Genomic DNA, 12753 nt, shown 5'->3' on the forward strand with positions numbered 1-12753 from the left:
AAAAGATAGAAACAATATTATACACAAAGAGCAACTTCACCTATTTACACATTTTCAAGTGGTGAAAACTGCTTGCAATAAGCTAAGACTTCAAACATTAAGTGCATATGAATTCCATTTTCTTTTGGAGGCTCCTAATGACACAGTAAATGGTAAGTGTTTGAATTTGGCACCAGGGATACAGGATATGAGATGTAACATCGCAGAAAAATTCCTTACGATTTCGCTTTACAATTCATTTCTTTGCACTACTTTGTAAGAAGCGCCAACGCCCAAAGGCATTAACCACAGTAAAATGCAATGAGGCTTATATAAACATGTGATGTGATGTTTTTAAAACGTTTTTTTAAATTGTTTTAATATTGAAAAATACAACTGTTTTATCATTTTCTAATCATGTATGTGTTGACCTCAGTTGAGGTCTAAATCAAATTCAATGAAATTCAAATTCAACATGTGATGTGTAACAATAGAATCACTTGATTCTGAGACACAAATTTAATTATCAAACCACATTATTTATGAAAACATCAGAGCAACAATTGTAATTTACCCATTTTAGAGTTAATGTATTGGCTTGAGCAGCTTCACCTACTGTTACCCTAGGACAGTGTTATCAAGAGATAATCAGTTTAAGGAAGGATAGAGGTTTGAGAAAATAATGGAAGGAAAATACGAGACTATGCAGGAAAGATGAAAAATGAAAGGCTGACTCAAGTGGATTCAATGTCCAAGATCCATGAAAAAACCTGAGTTAGGTGAAATCAAAGTAGTGTAGTCAAAACCATAAATCCGGGACAATTATCAGCAAAGCAAGGATAAGAAGACATTGGTTACTGCTAAAGAGATAGATTCAAAGCAAATAGTTCTGACAGACACTAGTTGTGCTGTTTGAGCCTTCTGGCTGGAGAAACTAATCACTGGAGCACAGTGGCTAATGGTCACAGAAGGATACCACAGAACTCCATACTCCACCGCCTAGAAGCTTCATTTCAAGACACTCCACACTAACCTTTCCTGCGCCTTCCCCAAACACAAGCAAATGACAGAAGAAGCTATATTTGGCACATTTTCTCTGGTGTTAAGATAAAAGTTATTAAACATGGTCATCTCACAAAAACCTCCAAAGAATTGTTAAACTACTGCTGATTATGAGACTAAGGACCTGATTTAGTGTTTGGCGGACCGGTACTCTGTCACAAACGTGAGGAATATCTCGTCCTACGAATTATAAGTGAATAATTTCAAATCATTGTTCCCACCCTACATCTCATAAATATGTTAATTACCGCTTTCAGTCCCTTCAAGAGTTGCATGCCTGATTATCCTCTCCTTCCACACCCACAGCAAGTGTGACATCACATTGCACCCATGGCTGCTCTCCTACAGACGGTTGCGGTTCTCAGTACCCATACACCACTTTCAGATTCCCATATTTATGCCCTCCTATTCCACTCAATATATCCAGATGCTCTCATGATGTAGCACTTTGCTTTCTTCAAACTTTATTTTGGTGTCATTCATTTGCTGCACCACTAAGTTGCTCACCTTGCACCAGTGCATTTCAGCTCCTTCCTATACCATAAGGAAAGTACTATCGCTGCCCACTTTTTGAGCGAAGGTTCTCTTTTTGCCTCATCATACATTCTGTTACTCAAAATGTAATTCCACCTCTCCCGGTTGTTCAGTCCTCAAACCTGGCTTACTTTTACTTTCAACATACATTCTTACACTTTCACTTTTATTGTGTGACTTTGGAACTCATGCCCTTTCTGAGATTGTACCTTCACGCCCTTAGTTTAATCCATTCTCTTTCATTCTTGAAATCTGAATCCATCCTCTTTCGGCACATTGTGTAACTGCACTTTTTCTTGCCCTTAGTTCAGTTCCCTCACTTTACTAATTAGTTCAACTCTTCTTATTTATTCCCTTACATAGTAGTTCAGCTCTTCTGCCATCCTCACAGATTAGCTACTTTATGCTTGCTCCTCCAAACTCAGCTGCTCCTCACAGATCTGAACCAATGTCAGACAGTGACTCAGTCCATTTGCATGCCATAATGCCCCATCTCCATACTCTGACACTGCCTCCTCCCACTCCCCTTATTTGGCTGCTTTATTTACCAAGTGCCACAACTCCTCTCCATATGCCCATCCCTTGTTTTCAGATGTACAAGGTTTAAGACTTAAACCACTGAAAGTACAATTCTCTTCAACCTTCATTAGGACAAATGTCTAATACCTTTTCGCTCCATGCTATCTGAACTAGAGTCACCCGTCCTAAGTCTTTTGATATGAGTGAAGTATGCATCTCCCAATAATCTTGTGTGCTAGAGATCTCCGTCTCACTTCTAGTTACAAATGCTTCAAGAACCAACAATGTTTGAATTATTGCTCCACCCCACTTCCATCAACATGTATTTTTTCCCCACACCTCAACATATGCAGCAAGTACAATCTTCTCTTAAGTCCTCCATTTCTCTGCTGCTGGCACTCACATTTCTGATACGGCCTTTGCTCATGCATCTGATTCTAATACCTTATCTACCTGTACATGCCCAATATGCTATCAGATTGTCATACAACTTCTTACCCTCTTTTTCTCTAACTCCCCGCGTGTCTAAAGATTAGTCTCCCTGTCCTAGCAGTATGTCTGAAGACCCCAACCTTCCCAGGTTCATTGATCCTTGCTTCTCTTGCACATATGCAGTATGAAGGCCTCTCATACATTTAAAGCCTCGTCCTACCTGCCCCACCAGTGAGTCTGATAGTTTCTCTCTTGACCACTTTGAGATTCTCACACAACTGCTCCTACCGGAGTCTTCACATATCCGAAATGTAATGCTTCATATTGCTATGTCTCTAATGTCTGCTCTCTGTTGTGCATGACACATGCTTGTACCTCTCTGTTGCTTCCGCATGCCTGATGATTCATTTGACTTACTTCATTGCATACCCCTCTACAATATGTCCAATGACTTATCCTCTTCCATGTCCTAACCTGTGTGCCCAATGTCAGCTGCTCTCAGCTTGTCTTGAACTTGATTCCCCTGGATGAGTGTTATCTACTTCTCTTAACTGCTGATGTCAGTCCTCTCTCCCCTCTTCATCACATGTCCTTGCCAGCTATCCTTGACATCTATCCATTAACTTTACACTGGCTGTACATACTTCTGGTCCTTGTAATACTACCTCTTTAATTCACTTTCACCCTGTACAAAGGTACGCACAATTCAGTTAAATCTTTACCCACTCAAAAACATGGCTATCAAAGGAAAATAATATAAAATTATCAACAGCACACAATCAAACGTAAACATCTTGGCTTCTAGTAGTTCAAGAGTATTCATGTACCATCATTGCGGTGTTTTATAATGCACCATTGTTCTTTACATTTAATCTAATAAGTCTAGAAGGAATAGGCAGTCAAAAGCACACACATAAAGCATCAAACATCTTGATGACCTTTGTTACATTTTTGTTTGGTGACTGGCAGAGGTTCTGCCATCTTGGAATAAAGCACCTAACACTGCAGCACTTCTAGCCACAATAAAGAGCAATGTACTTGTATTAGGATGACAAATGCTTGAATATTGGAGGTATCGACTGTTCAAAGTAGCCCCTCCAAACCAGCTAAGGCCATCATTATGGGAAAGAGAGAGACTGACCTCACAAAGGACGACCCTTGATGCTACACAACATGAGATTTCAGGATAATATTTACCTTCACAACAGGCAAAGGCCTCATCACAATTTGTCAACCATACCAACTACACTAGGAGCAGGATACACAACTGCCCAATCCTGAAATGTCAGGTACAAAAAAACCTAGATACTTTGAAGTCTGCGTTATTTTGTCAATACTTTTGGTAAATTAGGTATTATTTTGGATGACATGACCAAATAAACCAAACAACGAAATTGATTTGTGTAGAAAAGGTTACTACTATGGGAAGGTAAATAGTTTGCTGCGTAATCAAGAGAGAGAGGTAGGACCAGAAAGCTAGTCCATGTCCCCGGTTAATATATGATTAAATCAAAAAGAGACTAGCTCAAGTTACTTTAGGGGAGGGGGAAGACTCTGATATGTTTTGTCACGGAGTGTGAACACCCAGCAGGTGTGTTCAAAAAGCCCTCACCCACCAACCTAGTTGGTGGCATGCTTCATCATCGGGCCCACCCAGTGGCACCTAGCGTGCCCCGGGTGTGCTTCAACGCCTGACTACAGCGGAGCTGGTATTTTACTGAGTGTGCGGTGAAGATAGTTAAGGAAGTGATGTTAAAACGGCTGAACGGTGGTCCCAGTACCCGAAGGTAAAATTAGACTTTAATACCTGGGCCTCCGTCAGCGGTTAAAAATAAGGCAAGGGGATGTAAGGGGCGAGTTACGACCTCTCACATCCAATGGGTCAACATGTTTCAGCCAGTGCCTTATGACTAGACTGGCTTTCTTCAGGACCTAAAATAAGTGAGTGCAAATTACCTAGTGGGGGTGTAGAGGAGACTATGTGTCTACACGCCCTAAAGTGTATCTACGTGTGAGAGGGGGATTCCCTTCTCAAGACCACCTGTACACATAACATGGAAGGACAAAACAAAACACACAGGGAGAAGGTAGAGTCATTAGGATGTACAGTTTTACGCACATCTGATGCCGTCACTATAGCGAGTGCTGGTGGGCTATAGGCGGCTATGGTGTGATGGTATTGGTGGTACCATCACAGTGGGAATCGCACTGATAACTCGGGAGTGAGGTGATTTAAGAGACGGAGTAAAACAGGGTGCATTAGTGAAAATGCGGCGCAAGGAGGGATTCTTACGCAAGTTATTTGCTCAGTCTGACCTCAAGGTTGGGAGGTGGCAAAGGCTTGACCCTGGGGGGACAAACATTTACCATACTGATTAGGGAGACCTGTTAGGAAAGAAAATAGCGCTTACCAGGAGTCGTGATGGTGGTTTCTCATACTCACAGTACTTCTGGGTTGAGCCTGCTCTGGACCTGTAGTGCCTCCTTCGCATACCGGTGGGGAATGAGTGTTTTCCCAGGTCTTAAGTAGTCTTGTTAATTGGTCTAATTAAGTGCACCTGTGATGTGGAGGGCAATGGTGAAAAGACTCACAGGCCTGAGTCATGCTGCCTGGAGTAAGTATGGGCGCCTTAGGTGCGCGCGCGCTCTAGCGCCCTGTCGCGCTGGGAGGCATCGTTATGGGCCACTGGGGAACCACCCAGGCGCTCGCGTCTATAGTTAGCGCATGCGCGAAAGGTCCAAGTGCATGCTCCTCAGGGGAACAGCCTGGAGGGTAGTGTTAGTTGTACGCGCATGCGCATTATGACCGGGCTGGTCTGCGCATGTGCGGCGTATGACGGGTGATCGCCCGCGCATGCGCGGTGTGTTGTTCACCGGGCACATTTGTTCTGGTCCATTGAGTGGACCTGGGGCATATAAATAATTTCGTTTCGTCCATTTCATGGACGTCGGGCATATAGAAACATTTAGACAAGTGTATTGTGAATAAATGGGGGACAATCTTTAGCAATTTTCAGGAGAAAGACTGCTTAGAGGACGTAGTCGTTTCAGTGATACTGCGCCCAACCATATGTAGTTTGATGATGGGGGTAGTGTGATCACTGACGGGTCAAAGAATTCCACGGGATGGCATCATTCAATCCCTGGGTGGATGTGGAAAGGCGGTAGATCCACCGTTGTTCAGCCTGCAGTAGTTTTTGGTCATTGTCCATAGCGCCTGAGGTGATCTGCTCTATCACCGTCCATGATAGGTCATTTGGTGTGTGGCCTTCGGTGATGAAATGGTTGGTCATCTTGCTTATGTTCTTTTTGCATCTGATGGTACTGCGGTGTTCGGTTATGCGGGTTTTTATTTTCCGTGTGGTCATCCCAATGTATCGGAGTCCACATCTACATGTAATTAAGTAGATGATATTGCGGGAGTTGCAGTTAGTGTGGCTACGTTGGGTCCACATCTTGTTTGGTTCCAAATCCAAGGTTTTGGTGTGGGAGGTGAGGTGGCACACGCTGCAGTCATTGCACGGATAGTGCCCGCTGACATTGGGGAGGCCCCATATGTTGCGGAGGGTGTTGGTGGCAGGTGGGGATGGTGGTCTGGGACGGGTATTGACAAGGCGGTCTTTTAGATTGGAGTTTCGCTTGTATGCGAATCTTGGAAGGTCCCATTTCCTCTGTCCTGAAGTGATGATTTTCCAATGTTTTTTTATAATTTTCGACACCTCATTCGATGCTGTGTTATAGGTCGTAACGCAGGTGATGGGTGGGTTATCTTGGACTTTGGTGACAGTCTCGAGGAGGGCCTCCCGATTTTGGTTTCTTGCTCTTTTCTGTGTTTTGTTGATGATTGGTCTTGGATAGCCCCGTTGTGACAGCTTGTTGGTCAAGTCCATAGCCTGTTTTTTATAGTCAGAGATGTTCGTGCAGTTCCTGCGTATACGCAAGAACTGTCCATAGGGCAGGTTCTCTCTGAGGGGGCGTGGGTGGAAACTGGTAAAATCAAGCAATGAGTTCCTTGCTGTCGGTTTGTAGTACGTGGTAGTGGTCAGAGTGCCATCTTTGGCTCTGATATCCAGGTCTAGGAAGGGGAGATGGCTGTTGCTGGCCGTGCTGGTGAACTTGAGGTAGGGGTCCCTGTTGTTAAGCCATGTCAAGAATTCGTCCAGGTCGGAGTGGGAACCTTGCCAGACCACCAGAATATCATCTATATACCTGCGCCAACTCAGGATGTGGTTGATGTAGGGGTTGGTGTCTGTAGTTATGTGGCACTCTTCAAAGTGGTGGACGTATAGTCCCGCCACGCTTGGAGCGAAGACACTGCCCATCGATGTCCCGTTGGTCTGTAAGTAGAGAGTGCCGTCGTACTCAAAGAAGTTTTCTTTGAGTGCCAAGGTTGCGCATGACAGTATAAAGGCTCTTGGCGTGTGGTGTTCCCAGTTAGCAGCCATAAGGATGTCATGGAGTACTTGGAGAGTGGCATCTTGTGGGAGGCTGGTGTAGAGGCTCTCCACGTCTAGACCCACCAGCAGTTGTGTGGTAGGGTTGAATTCCTTGTTGTTGAGGACTTGTAAGAGATGCTTGGTGTCCTTGATGTATGTCGGGGTCGACTGTACCAGGGGGTTTAAGAAAAAGTCGCAGTAGCGTGACAGTGGTTCCAATAGGGAGTTGATCCCTGATACAATGGGTCTTCCAGGAGGGGGAGTGACCCCCTTGTGAACTTTAGGCACAGTATAGAAATATGGGGTTCTGGTGTTCTGTGGGCATAGGTAATCTCCCCCGACATACATCAAGGACACCAAGCATCTCCCACAAGATGCCACTCTCCAAGTACTCCATGACATCCTTATGGCTGCTAACTGGGAACACCACACGCCAAGAGCCTTTATACTGTCATGCGCAACCTTGGCACTCAAAGAAAACTTCTTTGAGTACGACGGCACTCTCTACTTACAGACCAACGGGACATCGATGGGCAGTGTCTTCGCTCCAAGCGTGGCGGGACTATACGTCCACCACTTTGAAGAGTGCCACATAACTACAGACACCAACCCCTACATCAACCACATCCTGAGTTGGCGCAGGTATATAGATGATATTCTGGTGGTCTGGCAAGGTTCCCACTCCGACCTGGACGAATTCTTGACATGGCTTAACAACAGGGACCCCTACCTCAAGTTCACCAGCACGGCCAGCAACAGCCATCTCCCCTTCCTAGACCTGGATATCAGAGCCAAAGATGGCACTCTGACCCTACCTCAAGTTCACCAGCACGGCCAGCAACAGCCATCTCCCCTTCCTAGACCTGGATATCAGAGCCAAAGATGGCACTCTGACCACTACCACGTACTACAAACCGACAGCAAGGAACTCATTGCTTGATTTTACCAGTTTCCACCCACGCCCCCTCAGAGAGAACCTGCCCTATGGACAGTTCTTGCGTATACGCAGGAACTGCACGAACATCTCTGACTATAAAAAACAGGCTATGGACTTGACCAACAAGCTGTCACAACGGGGCTATCCAAGACCAATCATCAACAAAACACAGAAAAGAGCAAGAAACCAAAATCGGGAGGCCCTCCTCGAGACTGTCACCAAAGTCCAAGATAACCCACCCATCACCTGCGTTACGACCTATAACACAGCATCGAATGAGGTGTCGAAAATTATAAAAAAACATTGGAAAATCATCACTTCAGGACAGAGGAAATGGGACCTTCCAAGATTCGCATACAAGCGAAACTCCAATCTAAAAGACCGCCTTGTCAATACCCGTCCCAGACCACCATCCCCACCTGCCACCAACACCCTCCGCAACATATGGGGCCTCCCCAATGTCAGCGGGCACTATCCGTGCAATGACTGCAGCGTGTGCCACCTCACCTCCCACACCAAAACCTTGGATTTGGAACCAAACAAGATGTGGACCCAACGTAGCCACACTAACTGCAACTCCCGCAATATCATCTACTTAATTACATGTAGATGTGGACTCCGATACATTGGGATGACCACACGGAAAATAAAAACCCGCATAACCGAACACCGCAGTACCATCAGATGCAAAAAGAACATAAGCAAGATGACCAACCATTTCATCACCGAAGGCCACACACCAAATGACCTATCATGGACGGTGATAGAGCAGATCACCTCAGGCGCTATGGACAATGACCAAAAACTACTGCAGGCTGAACAACGGTGGATCTACCGCCTTTCCACATCCACCCAGGGATTGAATGATGCCATCCCGTGGAATTCTTTGACCCGTCAGTGATCACACTACCCCCATCATCAAACTACATATGGTTGGGCGCAGTATCACTGAAACGACTACGTCCTCTAAGCAGTCTTTCTCCTGAAAATTGCTAAAGATTGTCCCCCATTTATTCACAATACACTTGTCTAAATGTTTCTATATGCCCGACGTCCATGAAATGGACGAAACGAAATTATTTATATGCCCCAGGTCCACTCAATGGACCAGAACAAATGTGCCCGGTGAACAACACACCGCGCATGCGCGGGCGATCACCCGTCATACGCCGCACATGCGCAGACCAGCCCGGTCATAATGCGCATGCGCGTACAACTAACACTACCCTCCAGGCTGTTCCCCTGAGGAGCATGCACTTGGACCTTTCGCGCATGCGCTAACTATAGACGCGAGCGCCTGGGTGGTTCCCCAGTGGCCCATAACGATGCCTCCCAGCGCGACAGGGCGCTAGAGCGCGCGCGCACCTAAGGCGCCCATACTTACTCCAGGCAGCATGACTCAGGCCTGTGAGTCTTTTCACCATTGCCCTCCACATCACAGGTGCACTTAATTAGACCAATTAACAAGACTACTTAAGACCTGGGAAAACACTCATTCCCCACCGGTATGCGAAGGAGGCACTACAGGTCCAGAGCAGGCTCAACCCAGAAGTACTGTGAGTATGAGAAACCACCATCACGACTCCTGGTAAGCGCTATTTTCTTTCCTAACAGGTCTCCCTAATCAGTATGGTAAATGTTTGTCCCCCCAGGGTCAAGCCTTTGCCACCTCCCAACCTTGAGGTCAGACTGAGCAAATAACTTGCGTAAGAATCCCTCCTTGCGCCGCATTTTCACTAATGCACCCTGTTTTACTCCGTCTCTTAAATCACCTCACTCCCGAGTTATCAGTGCGATTCCCACTGTGATGGTACCACCAATACCATCACACCATAGCCGCCTATAGCCCACCAGCACTCGCTATAGTGACGGCATCAGATGTGCGTAAAACTGTACATCCTAATGACTCTACCTTCTCCCTGTGTGTTTTGTTTTGTCCTTCCATGTTATGTGTACAGGTGGTCTTGAGAAGGGAATCCCCCTCTCACACGTAGATACACTTTAGGGCGTGTAGACACATAGTCTCCTCTACACCCCCACTAGGTAATTTGCACTCACTTATTTTAGGTCCTGAAGAAAGCCAGTCTAGTCATAAGGCACTGGCTGAAACATGTTGACCCATTGGATGTGAGAGGTCGTAACTCGCCCCTTACATCCCCTTGCCTTATTTTTAACCGCTGACGGAGGCCCAGGTATTAAAGTCTAATTTTACCTTCGGGTACTGGGACCACCGTTCAGCCGTTTTAACATCACTTCCTTAACTATCTTCACCGCACACTCAGTAAAATACCAGCTCCGCTGTAGTCAGGCGTTGAAGCACACCCGGGGCACGCTAGGTGCCACTGGGTGGGCCCGATGATGAAGCATGCCACCAACTAGGTTGGTGGGTGAGGGCTTTTTGAACACACCTGCTGGGTGTTCACACTCCGTGACAAAACATATCAGAGTCTTCCCCCTCCCCTAAAGTAACTTGAGCTAGTCTCTTTTTGATTTAATCATATATTAACCGGGGACATGGACTAGCTTTCTGGTCCTACCTCTCTCTCTTGATTACGCATCATACGGCAGCGCGCAGCTGCGAGAGTCACCCCTACACCATGGCAGAAAACCATGGATTGACATACCATGAAAGCGATGTGGCCGATATACTATCCGACCCATCGTTCCAAGCTGACTTTAACATCTCCAGCACCATCGCACAAACAACTGATTGGGACAGCCTTACGGAAAAGAAGCGCAACAGGATACGCACTATCCTTCACGGGACAATCTTGACACAATACCTCAGAACTAACACTGCACCAAGAGGACTCCTAGTAACCAATGCCCCCAGGATCTTCCTAGATGACGCTACCTTTAGGAAGGACTGGGCCCAGATCGCCTGGCACTGCACCAGGGACTGGATGATCCTTATCATCAAGACTGCAAAACGCCTTTCAGAAGCCTTTCTGATAGAAATCCAAGCAACAGAAAGTCACTTTAAAGCCACAATAACCGCCTACAAAAAGAAATTGGATGACCAGAATAAAGACATAAACGAATATAAAGAATACTTGACTCAGGCAAAAATAAAGAAATTCGACAAGGATTTGAAGAAATTCAATTACGCCAAAGTCTACCCATACTCAGAGGATGACTACACCCCTCAGAACAAAAACACCAGTATGTCCAACACCTCCGGAGATGACAGCTCCGTGTCCAGCGATTCCAGCACTGGCTCGGCGAGACGAGGAGGACGCGGCAGACGTGGACAGCGTTGGCAGAACAACTGGCAAGGAGGTCAACCTGGACAATTCCACGGTTTCCCACCTAATTACGGCCCGATGCAAAACCCCTACTTTGGATTCCCGCCCATGTACCCTCCTGGACCAATGCCCTTATTTACAGGCCACCAGGGACAACACATTCCTTTTTTAGGACAGGGCAGAAGAACACGGGGCAGAAGAAGAACAAACCCACAACAACCGCAAGTACACTGGGGCGGAGAGGAGAACCCAGTCAGCGCGAATACACGCCAGAAGGCGAAAGAGGGCACAGCGGGAACCAGCAAACAATGATTCCCCAAAAACAACAAGACTCATTGGTTTTCAACTTGTCTAGCACACCCCTGACCCCCAAAGAACAGTCGGTACTTGAGAAGGGCTTATCATTTGTTCCGACAACAAGACTCGACAAGTTCAAATTACATGTGGAACTGGCGCAATTCTTCCGGAAACTGAAACTGAAGTCGTTCTTCGAGAAACCAATCCCAGAAATAGAACCAGTCCACGACAATCCCAATATCACTGGTCTGCGACCAAAATCCACGTTTGTACCACCTCCCTCTGCCATTCCCCCCGAAATCGTGACGTTTGAACAGGCCGTGTACAACGATATTGAGAGATTAAAACCTACCAACCATTTCAACAACCTATCGTGGGAGGATAGGAGGACTCTACAACGGTTGCAAGACAACCCCCTGATCGTTATCAAACCGGCGGACAAAGGAGGAGGCATTGTCCTCCAAAACAAGCAGGACTATGACACTGAGTGCCGCAGATTACTAAGCGACAACAGGAACTATCGCCGGCTGGAACAAGACCCCACTAACGAACTGAGGACCACGATCCACGCACTGGTCAAAAGGGCAGCGGACGCTGAGCACATATCCAAACAGGAAGCAGATTACCTATGCCCACAGAACACCAGAACCCCATATTTCTATACTGTGCCTAAAGTTCACAAGGGGGTCACTCCCCCTCCTGGAAGACCCATTGTATCAGGGATCAACTCCCTATTGGAACCACTGTCACGCTACTGCGACTTTTTCTTAAACCCCCTGGTACAGTCGACCCCGACATACATCAAGGACACCAAGCATCTCTTACAAGTCCTCAACAACAAGGAATTCAACCCTACCACACAACTGCTGGTGGGTCTAGACGTGGAGAGCCTCTACACCAGCCTCCCACAAGATGCCACTCTCCAAGTACTCCATGACATCCTTATGGCTGCTAACTGGGAACACCACACGCCAAGAGCCTTTATACTGTCATGCGCAACCTTGGCACTCAAAGAAAACTTCTTTGAGTACGACGGCACTCTCTACTTACAGACCAACGGGACATCGATGGGCAGTGTCTTCGCTCCAAGCGTGGCGGGACTATACGTCCACCACTTTGAAGAGTGCCACATAACTACAGACACCAACCCCTACATCAACCACATCCTGAGTTGGCGCAGGTATATAGATGATATTCTGGTGGTCTGGCAAGGTTCCCACTCCGACCTGGACGAATTCTTGACATGGCTTAACAACAGGGACCCCTACCTCAAGTTCACCAGCACGGCCAGCAACAGCCATCTCCCCTTCCT

The 12753-nt window shown here is 46.6% G+C and overlaps 1 protein-coding gene across 1 annotated transcript in view; it reads right to left on the minus strand.

Moving 5' to 3' along the window:
• SERAC1 (serine active site containing 1) overlaps positions 1–12753 on the minus strand; it is a 435480-nt gene that overhangs the window by 29866 nt on the left and 392861 nt on the right. The window lies entirely within an intron of this gene.

Source organism: Lissotriton helveticus, chromosome 6 (genome assembly GCF_964261635.1).
Source record: "Lissotriton helveticus chromosome 6, aLisHel1.1, whole genome shotgun sequence".
NCBI classification, from domain to species: Eukaryota; Metazoa; Chordata; class Amphibia; order Caudata; family Salamandridae; genus Lissotriton; species Lissotriton helveticus.